This window comes from Poecilia formosa, unplaced genomic scaffold (genome assembly GCF_000485575.1).
Source record: "Poecilia formosa unplaced genomic scaffold, Poecilia_formosa-5.1.2 Scaffold834, whole genome shotgun sequence".
NCBI classification, from domain to species: domain Eukaryota; kingdom Metazoa; phylum Chordata; class Actinopteri; order Cyprinodontiformes; family Poeciliidae; genus Poecilia; species Poecilia formosa.
The window spans coordinates 84,412-98,356 of record NW_006800773.1 but is presented as its reverse complement, the minus strand read 5'-3'; the positions used below and the strand labels follow the sequence as shown (position 1 = coordinate 98,356).

Below are 13,945 nucleotides of genomic sequence, written 5' to 3'. Positions count from 1 at the left end.
TCATGTGCAATCTGGGCAGGCGCAGAGCTGTGGAGGGGCTGGGGGTGCGGTTTCAAGTCGCTTAAATGTCTGATTATAGACTGAGAAAGTCTACCGCCTGTTGAGAAAGGTCTATTTAATGTTAAAGTTACTTTCCCTCAATGGAATATATACTAATTAGTCCCAGTGACCGTTTCACTCACGGTTTAGCCGATGTGTTTCCTGGGTAAAGATCAAACAAAAAACGCAGACCAACCTCCCCGCCCCTCGCTCAACAGTTTCTGGTAGCGCAGGCGATAAACGTCAGGGGCCTGGTGATTCGTTAGGGGCCCAGTAATTAGCCCCGCCCCCCGGCCCAACGCTGACTTGTTCCGCTAGTGAATCTGGGTACAGAACGGAATCACAACTCAGTGTTGTCAACACATAGTGCTTAAGTTAAAACGTGATTAACCCTCACCTAAAAGGGGTTGTGCTGTGGTGGTGCAGGGGTTAAGCACAACCCACAATTGAGACCCTAGTCCTCAACGCAGCTGTTGCAGGTTCAATTCCTGACCTTGGCAACCTTTGCTGCATTACCCACCTTCCTGTCAATTAACTATCAAATAAAGGCCACTAGCCAAAAAAATCTTTTAAAAAATAAAATGTGAAAAATGAAAAACCCTCACTTAAAATTAAAGTTGTTTCACCCAATTGAGGGGTAGATGGGCCCAGGTGAGGGGAGGGCGGTGGGGGGAAAGAGGTGTGTGTGTGTCTTTGGCGGGTGGAGGGAAGGGGGTTGGACGTTTGAATGGCAGGCGGTGGTGAGGGGTGCAAAAAACACCTTACATTGATTGAACGCTTTGATTACTAGTTTTTCCCCAAACCTTATCCTCAAGGCAAACTGACCTGCATGTTTTCAGTTCAGCAAAACCCTGTTAATCAAGTGTCAATTAAAATCATGTGTGCTGAATTAGGGAAATGCCTAAAATTTGCAGGGCTGTGTGCCTGGTGGACCGGTGCTGAAAAACACTGGATTCGATGTTGGCATTTCAATCAATGGATATCGACAATAAATCAACATTGATTCAATGACACAGTTTCAACGTTAGTTAATTGGCTAGAATTGAATGGTTGTTTGATGGTTGATCCAGCTTCTGTCGTTGACCTGAACCATACATGCAACCTTTGTGATCATAATTCAACATTGAATTAACATCTTTTGCCAACAAGCCAACAGCAAAGCAGCTGTGTGTTTAGAACATCCCACTCATGTAAACGGTGGGGGTGGACCACTCCACTCCTTTTAGTAAGTTGTAGATGTTTTTGTGTCAATATATCACACACACACAGTCAGTGAGAATTGTTATGAACAAGTAAGAAAATGTACAGAAAGGAATCAGCACCGACTATCCTCTGCAGTGGTTAATTTAAATGTGATAACCCCCGCTCAGTAATAAAATACTCTGACCCAGAGCGCTGATGAGGAGGAAAGGAGGAAGGGGAGTGGCAAAACAGCTGACATTGATTCAATATTGATCAGATGTTGATCAGACATCAGCATTTCAGTCATTAGATTTCAATCACAAAACAACATTGATTCAATGACACAGTTTCAACATTGGTTACTTGGCTGGAGGTGGATGGTTGTTTGATGGTTGATCCACCGTCATTTGTCGTCTTCAACCAAAAATCAATGATTCTAACTATTTTTCAATGTTGATTTAACATCATGTGCTATCTGGGTTGGCTTTGGATGAACGGATATTTTTGTGCAGAATTAGCAGTGCATGCATTTCATTCAGTGACGTGCGGTGAGGTTCACAGCTGGTGAGGCACTGACTTACGACTTATATAGACACCATGCATGTTATTGGATGGAAATTTTGCACAGGCATACAACGCTGGGAGGCAAAAAGACTACTCTTTTACATGTCATCCGTAGCCACATTAACTCAGTGAAACTTAGAAATGTATGTATTAATTTCGTGCTATGATCCACAGCAAAGGGAAAGAGGTATTCGCCACACACGCAGACTCGTTGCCATAGCAACTGACGACAATGCCACTTCATGTTTTAGGATTTAACACCAAAAAAACATTGAAGAATTTTGCACACAGAACAGAATATTTAGTCTGTTGTAGTACGTTTTAGGCTTAATGTTTTATTAATAAATAATTGCTGTCGTAGATTAGCTACCACGGCTACTTTGCTGAATTATTTAGACATACAAACTGTAGCCCACAAAACGCATATTTCATTAAAAAAACTAAACAAAATCTTATTGCTGTCTTACCTTTACTTATCAATGAAATCCATGTGTAACACTCGCTATGTGTTTACAGTTAATAAATTTGTAATAAGACCAGAGCTAGGTTCGGCTACTGGAGTAGTGAGAAGTGTAGTTTGAATTAATGACCACAGACCAAAGAAAATTAAGTAAAAACAGCCGGCTTATTATTAGTTTAAAGAACAATAAAAGAATAAACAACAACAGTGTTACACAATTAACACACAATGACACAAATTCAAAAAAGAAAAAGATAGTTTCCAGTTTCTTTCAGAGTATTTTATAAATCTAAGTTAAGGATACTATTTATTTTACCTAGGTTATAGTTCTATTTAGGTTCTAGTTAATACTATTTATCTATTTTGATTTACAGTTTGTTTTAATCTGTTTAATCTATTTTTACTTCTTTGGTGTTTCCCTTAAGGAGTTAAAAGAGAAAAAAAAACAATAACAGCAAAACAACAACACAGCAGAACAATTCAGAAAGGACAGATCAAACTGTGCTTCAGATTGATGTCTTGTTTCTTCCGATGATCCAACAGTTAATTCTGTTTCAGTGACCCACTGCTAATACGCACGACAACATAGGCAGGTCATACCAAGTTGCAGGGTTGGCAATGTCCAGCAGAAGGCGTAGCTCCTACTTGATGGTCTTTAGCTCCAGGGTTGGCTCGCCATCTCGTTCTCCTTAGGAAGATCCAGTTCAGCGATGATCCGAGACTCTTTAGGAAGATCCGGTTCAGTGATGATCCGAGACTCTTTAGGAAGATCCAATTCAGCGATGATCCGAGACTCCTTAGGAAGATCCAGTTCAGCGATGATCCGAGACTCCTTAGTCCAAATCCCAGCCGAACGAAAACAAACAAAACAAACAAACAAAAAAAAGCCTGTTGCCAACAAAGAGCGACAGTTAGCAACAGTTAGCTCCTCTGCTGATAAGCGGTTGAATTTCTGTTGACAAGAGCAGCTGTTAGCTTCAGCGGATCAGCTGTTACTCCTGTTGACTTTCAGTTGACTTGCTGTTAGCACCAAGAGCAACAGCCAACGCCTCCGCTGATCAGCCTCCGCTTCAGCTTTCCATTTAAATTAATTAAATGTTTAACAAATACATTATCTTAAAAAAGAAACAAAAGAAACAAAATACACTTTCAACTCACCAAGTCCAGTTCCACAACACAAAAAGAATGATCCCGAACGCAGTCAGGGTGAGAGAAAAAATATGGGAAAAGCTCCTTCTCCAGAAATAAAAAAACAAACTCGTGTTAGACAGAGAAAATCAGCTACGAGTGGTCAATTTCTCTTATCTGTCTTTTCTTTTCAGCACAATCCCGTTTGCTTCTGCGCTCTCTGCTTGCTTTACGCTCTCTGCTTCTTTCTCTCACGTCAGAGAACGTAGCACGTCAGCGCGCCTCACGCTCCTTCACCTCTCGCACATGAGGTAAATGTAGCGATTTTCACACTTCACGTATCATCGCCTCGGGGGGTACGGGGGGTTGGTCAGCGTCGCTCCTTCACCCTGACGTTCCTTCCCTGGGGGGGGGTTGGCGCGCCGATTTATGTTTTCGCATCCACCTGAATAATGTGTAGTTGCGCCACTGTTATCGGGTATAATGTTGCTGTTTCTACTGCTGACAGAGCCGGAGGTCTGTGTTGATCTGAGACTGTAGCTGTTAAACCAGCATTTCTCAACTGCGGGGGCGTTCAGAGGACGGCAGGGGGCACTGCGATTCCATTGGTGGGCGTTTGTTCGAAGGTAAACTACTTCTTAAATGCACAAAAATAAATGTTTAGACTTTGAGCAACTTGCTAAAACTGTACTGTGTAACATTAAAACATGCTTGGCTGTAACCGTATTGATGGCAGCTCTCCTATTCAGTGTTTGTAGCTTCTTGGCGCAGCTCCGTTCTCCTGCTACTAGTTTCTCGGTAGCTTCACTGCATCAGTTCAGCGTTACACCGGCTGATGACGTTGCTTTGATTCACTTGTCTGGTGATTTTTGTGCATATGTTTTGGCAGTTTTGTGATCATGTGAAAGCAGCACCTTATATTAAAACTTGTTTTATTGTCCGTTTGAAAGCTGCCTGCTTCCATGGAAGGACAACAGAATATAGCTCTTATAAACATGTAATGACTAAAATCACAATAGCCTAATTTTGTATCCCTCTGAAAAATGAACTAAGTTAAAGAATCCCTCCATGGGTGATACCATAATTTTATATGGTAATTTTATCATTAACTCTATAAAATGGGCAAGAGAACAGGCGTTATGCCGAGAAACGCATGCCTGCCGAGAATTGCATCCCCTCTCTATTTTCCTCAAATATTAGCCAGTCGATATAAAGCTTATACCCGCAGTTCATAGAACAAGTGTCGGTAAATAACCGCAGAGAAGTTAGTTTCAAGTTGGATATTCGAGATTCGAGCTCCGCGGAGTAACCGGCGTTTTGCTCAAGGTTGATCCGATTTATAAACGCTAATGTCGGCCAGCGGGTCTCCACCGCTCCCGGCCCGAGCGCCCGAAGGTTCACTTAGGGACTATCAACAAATTACCGAACCAAACATTCCTGTCAAAGAAATGTTAATAAATGCCTTGAATTGTAACCAACTAACTAACTGTAAGTGCTAATTCATGCTTCTACATGAGACACAATAACATCTATTAAATTTTAAAGTCATATACAATATTTTCAAAAATTTTAATATTAAATAATATAATGTTTTCTTCAATAGCTTCCAGGTCATTTGACCTATTTACTCAGAATCACTTTGAAATAATTCTACTAATCTCTATTGATGAGGCACAGACATTTGTTTACCATTTTCACTCAATTTTTATTTTTTATTAATTTTTCTTGTGAAAATTGAGGGTTTTTCTTCAATAGCTTCTAGCTCATGTGACCTATTGACTCAAAATCACTTTGAAATAATTATACTAATCTCTATAGATGCGGCACAAACATTTGTTTTGCATTTTAAGCCATTTACCATTTTTAAGAATTTTTTTTGTCAAAATTGAGAATTTTTCTTCAAAAGCTTCCAAGTCATATGACTTTTGACTCAAAATCACTTTGAAATAATTCTACTAGTCTCTATAGATGATGCGCAGACTTTTGTTTTCCATTTTTAGCCATTTTCCATTTTTTAGGAATTTTTTGGTGAAAATTGAGGGTTTTTCTTCAATAGCTTCCAGGTTATCTGACCAATTGACCCAGAATCACTTTGAAATTATTATACTAGTCTCTACAGATGAGGCACAGGCATTTGTTTTCCATTTTTAGCCATTTTCCATTTTTAAAAAATTTTTTTGGGTCAAAATTGAGGGTTTTTCTTCAATAGCTTTTAGGTCATGTGACCTATTGACTCAAAATCAGTTTGAACTAATTATACTAATCTCTATAGATGAGGCACAGACATTTGTTTTACATTTTTTGCCATTTCCCAATTTTTAGGAATTTCTTTGGTCAAAATTTAAGGTTTTTCTTCAGTAGCTTCCAGGTTTTGTGACCCATGGACCCAGAACCAGTGTCAAATTGTTCTAGTACCCTGTACATATGAGGCACAGTCATTTGTTTCCTAATATAACAAAATTGTTTTATTTTTTAGCAATTTTTTGTCAAAATTTAGTATTTTTCTTCAACAGCTTCCAGGTCTTGTGACCCACTGACCCAGAACCAGTGTGAAATTGTTCTAGTATCCTTTATAGATGAGGCACAGTCATTTGTTTTTCATTTTAATGCTTTTTTATTTTCTTTAGCAATTTTCTTAGTCAAAATTGTGTATATTTTTGCAATAGCTTCCAAGACCTGTGTCCTATTGATTCAAAATCACTTTGAAATTGTTTTACAAAGCATTAGAGATGAGGCACCCTCATTTTTACCCCATTTTAGGTCTTTTTCCATTTTTTACGTAATTTAAATTTACAAATTAAAAAATATGACTGGTGTTTAATAGCTTAAGTTTCATGTGACCAACTGAAAAGGAATAAAAAGTGTTAAATGGAATAAAAATCAGTGTGCCCCACCTTTCCAGTCTAGTAGAATAATTTCACATTTATTTTGAGTTAGTAAGACCCAATTAACTTATGGGTCTTAAGACCCATAAACACAATCAATGTTTTGATCAATCAATCAATCAATCATCTTCCCCTTGTCCACAGTCGGGTTGCGGGGTCAACAGAGGCCCAGACTTCCGTCTCCCCAGCCACTTGTTCCAGCTCCTCCAGGGGAATCCCAAGGTGTTCCCAGGCCAGCAGAGAAATATCGTCCCTCCAGCATGTCCTGGGTCTTCCTGTGGGCCTCCTCCTGGTGGGACGTGCCCAAAAGACCTCACTAGGGAGGCGTCAAGGAGGCATCCTAATCTGATCCCTGACCCACCTCAGCTGGCTCCTCTCAAAGTGAAAAATCAGCTGCTCTATTCTGAGTCCCTCCTGGATGACTGAGCTTCTCATCCCATCACTAAGAGAGAGCCCAGACACCTTATGGAAAAACTAATTTTGGCGGTTAGTTTGTGATTTTGTTCTTTCAGTCAAGACCCTTAAGCCTATGCCATAAATGAAGGCAGGGACGGAGATCGACTGGCAAATCGAGACCTTTGCTTTTTGATCTAGCTGTCTCTTCACCACGACAAACCGGTACAGCGCCCACTTTACTGCAGACGCTGTGCCAATCTGTCTATTGATCTCCTGTTCCATTTTGCCCTCATTCTTGATGTTATGGATTCTGTATTTTCCTCCATCTCTTTTAGCCTCTTAACACGCTGCAGCATACATAACCATGTTTTTATGTGACTGCTGGCAGTCATATGTAAACAGACTGAAACTGATCAAAGTACCGTTTAGGGAGGGTACAGATTCCAGAGATGAATAAAAAGCTAAACTTGCTACAATCTTTGCCTCACTTGGCTTCTTGTCACTTAGCCCCAGCGCTGAACGGTGAATGTAACATAAGAAGCATGATGTTCCATTTGGATGATAAGTATGGCTTGTGAAATCTGATCATCTTTTGGCATCAAAGTTTGTTTTTATATATAATCAAATCTCATTATTTCTCAAGGTAATTTACAATGAGTGGTTCTGTTCAGGTCCTGAAACTGGTTAACGGACATGGGTGGTGAACAGAGACAGAAATGAATGAACTCCAACAATGAACAAGATCCTAAGATGCTTAAACTCCTCCACTTGGATCAATCTTCCCTGACCCAAATAAGGCACTCTATCTTTTTGACCTCAAGACCATGGCCTTGGCCATCTGGAGGTACTGATCCTCCTCCCGGCCGCTTCACACTCAACCGCATACTGCTCCAGTAAAGCTGTAGATCACGACCTGATGAAGCCAGTAGGGCCACATCATCTGCCAAAAGCAGAGGTGTGATCCCAAGGCCACCAAAATGTATCCCTTCAGAACCCCGGTTGTGCAGAACGTGGCCTCGGACAGAAAACACCCAAATCCAAAAATCTAATTTATATATCACATTTCAACAACAAGGCATTTCAAAGAGCTTTACACAATAAAAACACAAAAATACAAAGTTACAGAAACTCATCCAACAACTGAAACATTACATTATCATTATCTTACATTATCAGATTGTTAATTAATGTTCCATTAATTAACGCATGGCTCTCATCTTGAGTCATACGGTGAGATGAGACTAACTATTTCTAGTCAGAACCTCTCAACCTCACACACCAGCTCAGGCTCCCACCAGAGAGGTGACTTTCCATGCCCAGTGATAAAAAGTCTATTGCCCAGGGTCAGATGGCCAAGGTCCCCTCCCTCGGCCTTCTAACATCCCACATTGCACCCAGCACTTTTGGCTCCTCCCACAGGTGGTGAGCCCATTGGAAGGTGAACCCACTTTGGGCTGAGCCTGGCCAGACACCATGTGTTTTGGCACCAGATGCTTGCCACGGAGCACCAACTCCAGGCCCGGCTCCAGGGTGGTGCCCTGGTGACCTGCGTCCAGGTGAGGGGACACTGTATCCATTGATTGTGCTCTTCCTACAGGGTCTTTGGGCTGCTCTTTGTCTGGTTCATGACTTACGACCTCTAGCAGTGGGTGACCCTACAAGGGGTATGACGCCCCTGACAGCATAACTCCTAGAGTCACTTTGACACTCAAACCCTTTCATCATGATAAGGTGGCAGCCTATGGAGAGGTGAAGAGAAAATAGGAAATATATTCTTTTAAATATAAAATTGCCTAAACAATAATAAAATAGGCCAAAATGAATTAAAAATGAGAGTATCTCATCTTTCCAGTCTACTAAAACAATTTTACACTGATTTCGAGTAATTGGGTCACAGTTTAGTGAGAACTCCTGGCTGTGTTCTCACATAACACCAGTTTTAAAGTCCCTACACTGGCTCCCTGTAGCTCATAGAATAGACTTTAAAATACTGTTGTTAGTTTATAAATCACTGAACATTTTAGCACCACCATACATTAAAGATCTGCTGTTGTATCAACCTTCCAGACCCCTCAGGTTTTCTGGTTCTGCTCTGCACCCAGAATCAGAACCAAACGAGAAGTAGCATTCAGCTTCCATGCACCACAAATTTGGAACAAACTTCCTGAAAACTGTAAAACAGCTGAAACACTGAGAGCCTTTAAATCTCGACTAAAAACCCACCTGTTTAGAGTTTTATTTGAAACGTAAGAAATTACGAATTTCATGATAGCTCTCGACTTGATGTAATGTTTTGATTGTTTATTCTATGTTGCATGACTCTGTGTTTTTGTGTTTTTATTACATAAAGTACTTTGAAATGCCTTGATGGTGAAATGTGCTGCAATGTGACGTACAAATAAAATTTAATTGATTAATTGATGACCTAGAAGCTAATATAAAAATACCTAAATTATAAAAAGGACTCGAATCAAATATAAATGAGTGTGCCTCATCTATACAGACTGGTAGAACAACTTCACACTGGTACTGGGTCAGTGGGTCACAAGACCTGGAAACTATTGAAGAAAAATACTAAATTTTGACAAAAAAATTGCTAAAAAATAAAAAAATTGAGTCATATTAGGAAACAAATTACTGTGCCTCATCTATACAGGATACTAGAACAATTTGACACTGGTTCTGGGTTCATGGGTCACATGACTTGGAAGCTATTGAAGAAAACATATTACTTAATAGTAAAATTATTGAAAATATTGTACATGATTTTAAAATTTTATAGATGATATTGTGTCTCATGTAAAAGCATGAATTAGCACCGACAATTAGTTGGTTACAGTTCATGGCATTTATTAGCATTTGTTTGACAAGAGTGTTTGGTTCAGTAATTTGCTGACAGTCCCTAAGTGAACCTTCGGCGCTTGGCCACCCAAGTAAAAAAAAAAAAAAGGGTACTTTAGTATACTAAATTTTAATATACTTTAGTATACTTTTATCAATGTACTTAAACTGTACTATTTTGGAACAACTAATTTTGTGCTTGGTATACTTTAGTAGTATTTAAATAGTATTAAATTACAACTAATAGTATATTTTAGTATACAATGCATACTTTTTTGGAACAATTTCAAGTGTACTTAGTGTACTTAAAGTATACTTTTTAAATATAAAATTTCAGAGCTTTATTATATTTTGATATAATTATATTTTGAGTGTAATAATTCTCAGAATTACATTAAAATTATATATTTTATATATTTTAAATATATTTTTAATATACTATTAATATATTAGTAATGTATTTAAATTACACTTAACTTTTATTTTTGATTTCCTGCTATTGATAAACTATAATTTTAATTACTCGTGAAAGTCTTTATTCCTACTTTCCTATTTTGTACATGACATGCATAACTACACTATAGTACTTACATTGTTTTAGGCTAAAATTATATGGAAAGATTAATTACACAAGATGCCCAAGGTAATTCAAATATTTTGTTTTATTACCGCCATTTTAAAATTGTCAAATTTTACTCACAACTTTATGAACTTTACATAAATTATCAGTTTACACATCAATAAAAAAAAAAAATAAAATAAGACTTACAATTTTAAGACGTTGTGGACTCGCTGTGTATGTGATATCATAAGAACTGATGATGATTGGGACAGGATGATTGGGGTGGAAAAACATTTCCGGGTGTCTTCTTTGCCTGTTTATGTTAGAAGTAGAAAAAAAAATAGTCAGCATTGTCATAGAGTCAGTTAATGTTGGCAATAACTATGAAGCTGTTTTAAGTCTGGACTTAAGGAGACAAACTACCTTAAAATCTTTCCATCCATGATCTGAACACACTGATCCTTGCAGGGTGGTGAGGGGGGCTGGTGGTGCCCATCTCCAGCAGCCATCAGATGAGAGGCAGGGTTCATCCTGGACAGGTCACCAGTCCATCACAGGGCCCTGAAAGCCAACAACAAATAAAAAAAGAAAGATAAATGTTAGATTAATAAGGAGAAAAATTCTGTCCAGTTATCGTTAAATCAAATCATGTTTATTAAGCACTTAGTGTTGGTAACACAGCAGTTTTTGTTGTTGAAAATGTAGCTAGCTCCTCATTGAAAAAAACAAACTTACATCATGAAGACAATGTGGAGGTTCATCCTCAGAGCTGGTTGGTGATCTGGTGGAGTCAGAGCTTCTTCTGAGACAGGAAAGTCTTCAGGTTTCTAACACCAGATTTCTCTGGCTTCCTCTTTCATCTTCATTTGCTTAGACTGCAAACATATGTTGAAGATAAAAACATTGATGAACGAGTTAGAACAACCTCACAATATCAAAGTCTCTCTGTTTTATGGAGCTTAATTAAAACCAGGTTAGTTTATGAATTAAAGTATAAGTCGCAACAAACAGCCTACATACAGTTATAACATGAAGCTGAATGATTACTATAGTAACAATCATACAAGTCACAATAAAATTGATAAAATAATTATTTAAGAAACCAACGTAAGCTATATATCTCTACTGCACTGTTTATAATTAAATGAAGATAATTAATAAGCAAACTTACCACCAGCTAGCAACACTTAGCAGCCTTCGTCCCTCCGGGCTCCTTTTGTGACACATTTCATTTCCATCGGTTATTGTCCCGTTGTGTTGTCGTCTAACTCGGATTAGGACGTCACCAGCTTGAATATACCAAAATTAGTAACTATTGTCAAGGCCCTCTCTACTTTTAAGACAATATTATGCGAGTAAAAATGGCGAATTTGAACAGCGTCTGTTATCTTTCCTGCGTTCAAGTTTTTTTCTTCTTCTTTTAGGTTTTTTGGCGGTTGGCAAACAACTTATAGGTGCATTACCGCCACCTTCCAGACTGAAGTATAGATTAGATGTCCTATCACTATAATCTTCCCATAATACCTGACTTCCTAAGATAACTAAAAATGCTGTTAAATATTACATCTTCAGAGGACCTTTGCAGCAGATTTTTAATATCTAAATTTACTTTATTTCTATTTAACTCTCTGACTAATGTCTCTCTTTCCCGACTGTATTTATTACAATCTAGAAAAACATGCCGCACTGTTTCTGACTCTCCACAATAACTACACAACCATGTACTATGTTTATTAATTATTTTAAAAGTACTATTTAGCCCCGTATGCCCAAACCTTAATCTGGATATAACATCCTCTTCTTTTCTATTTCTATTACCTTCCCTACATTCCCCTACTTTTCTTTGAATGCTATAATAAAATCTTGCCTTTTCTTCTCTATCCCATAATTCCTGCCATTTCTTTTTAAAATATATTTTACTAATACCTTTGACCTCATTTCTGCTTATTTTGATATTTACCTCAACATTATCCCTTTTTGCTGCACTCTTAGCATATTGATCTGCCAATTCATTTCCTACTATCCCAATATGAGCAGGAATCCAAATTAACTTAATCCTGAATCCATATTTTTTTTATTTTAAAAATTGATTGATTAATATTCAATATGATATCTTGTCTCGATTCTGAATTCTGTTCTAAAATACTTATTAATGCACTGCTTGAATCTGAACAAATCAATATTTCCTTCTTTCTTGTTTCCTCACACCATTCTAGAGCCATTAATATAGCCACTAGCTCACCTGTATAAACTGTCATTCTATTTGTTAGTCTTTTATTTTTCATAATGTTTAAGTCCGGAATTATAAACGCTATTCCAATTTTATCATTTAACATTTTAGAAGCATCTGTAAATACTTGTAAATATTCAGCATATTTTTATTTATATACTTTTCCACCTCTTTTTTTCTATTTGTCTGCCTTTTTCCAATAAGTTTAAATTAAATTAACTTCAGGTTTTCCATTTAACCAGTATTCGGAATACTCATCACAGGACTAATGAAGCTAATGGCGAAAATTCAAGCTGGAAGACTCCATCCCCTCCGTTCGTCCATCGGCGTCATGCTCATCTCCGACCTCAGCGCTGGACCTCACCTGGCGTGTCCAATCATCAATCAAGCTCAGCATAAAAGGATCCACACCCAAGTCGTCGGCCGCTTCCCAGCTGCGTTCAATCCGCTCATCTGCTCGCCACAGCTTCTCAGCCAGCACGTCTCAGCTTCTCCACAGCTTCGCGATTCTCCGTCCTTCTGCTTCTCATCCTGCGTTGGCCTTTTCTTTCCCCTCAGACGCTCCTCTGTTGCAAGAGATGTTTCTCCCGACCTCAGCCTCGATTATTTCAAGCAGGCTCACCCGCCTATCTCTCACCTGTCTGGGGTTTCCCTTACTCCTCGACCCACCTTCAAAAAACATCATAATAAGCCCTCCTGTCACCTCGTTACCTTTGACCTTTTGCCATGACGCACGACGCAATTGCCTCCCGCACAGTCAGTGAGTCCAGCTAGCAAACTGCGGAGCTCTACGTGGAGGAGACAGCCTGTTAAAATATGCCACGTAAAGAAAGACGACAGGAACAGAGGATCCGATGGAAGCAGCAAAGGCCATCTTCCTTCGCCCGCCAAGCCACGTCAGCTTCTCTCTTCCGCATGCCGCCATGGTCAGCACCTTTCTGGATTTCCCTCTCTACGCCCGTCTCGGGCTGTCGGGGTAAGACGTAGCATTCTCATGTCTCATTCGCATTATTACGAACCGCATTTCAATTAGCCTATTCTCTCCCGAACTCGTAGGCCACTCAGGCTGCGCCCAGTATGCTCGAGGGCTTTTAACTGCATGATGAAGAATCGATTTGTCGTGTTTGGGGAGGCGCTTTTAAACGCCATACGAGCTCTAAGATTCTTCACCGGGTTTACTCCCGTGCGACAGCTAAAGAGACCTGCTGCTGCTGTCTCAGCTCCGTGTGTGTTCAAATTATGGCAGCAACCAGCAATTCGCAGAGCTTCGCACAGTTTCCTCAATTAACTGACTGAGTTGAGCAAAGCGTTGGAGGCAGGCAATGTTAAATAATAATGAAAGTTTATACAATGTAGCACCTTCAGCTCGTCGACTAGTGGCCTGTAGCCCGCTGACATGTTCTAAAGAGTGTAGGACCCTCGTTATTGAACGCTTGGAAATGTCCTCATTTAAGTAGTTTTACTGCAGTGTACCTTCTGCCCCCATAAGCTGATGCCCTCATGTTAAACTCGTCTGGAGTCGGGGCAGCCTAGAGGGATTACTCATTCATATAACAGCACTCGTATGCGCACTCAGCTACTGAGAGCCGTGCAGCCCATTGTCTCGGGTGTCTCGGTTACCGCATTTTTATTTCAGCTCCATTATCAGCTAACTTGTC

At 39.3% G+C, this 13,945-nt stretch overlaps 2 long non-coding RNA genes across 2 annotated transcripts; one reads left to right on the top strand and one right to left on the bottom strand.

The window, feature by feature from the left end:
• The first annotated feature begins 2,085 nt into the window (after positions 1-2,085).
• On the top strand, positions 2,086-3,457 carry LOC107834901 (uncharacterized). Its single transcript, XR_001660735.1, has 2 exons — positions 2,086-2,947; positions 3,057-3,457. It is a non-coding gene; the product is annotated as an uncharacterized LOC107834901 (long non-coding RNA).
• A 7,130-nt stretch (positions 3,458-10,587) lies between these two features.
• LOC107834902 (uncharacterized) lies at positions 10,588-11,625 on the bottom strand. The gene is made up of 3 exons (XR_001660736.1): positions 11,229-11,625; positions 10,793-10,932; positions 10,588-10,618 (listed from the first exon to the last, which is right to left on the bottom strand). It is a non-coding gene; the product is annotated as an uncharacterized LOC107834902 (long non-coding RNA).
• Between the last annotated feature and the right edge of the window lie 2,320 nt (positions 11,626-13,945).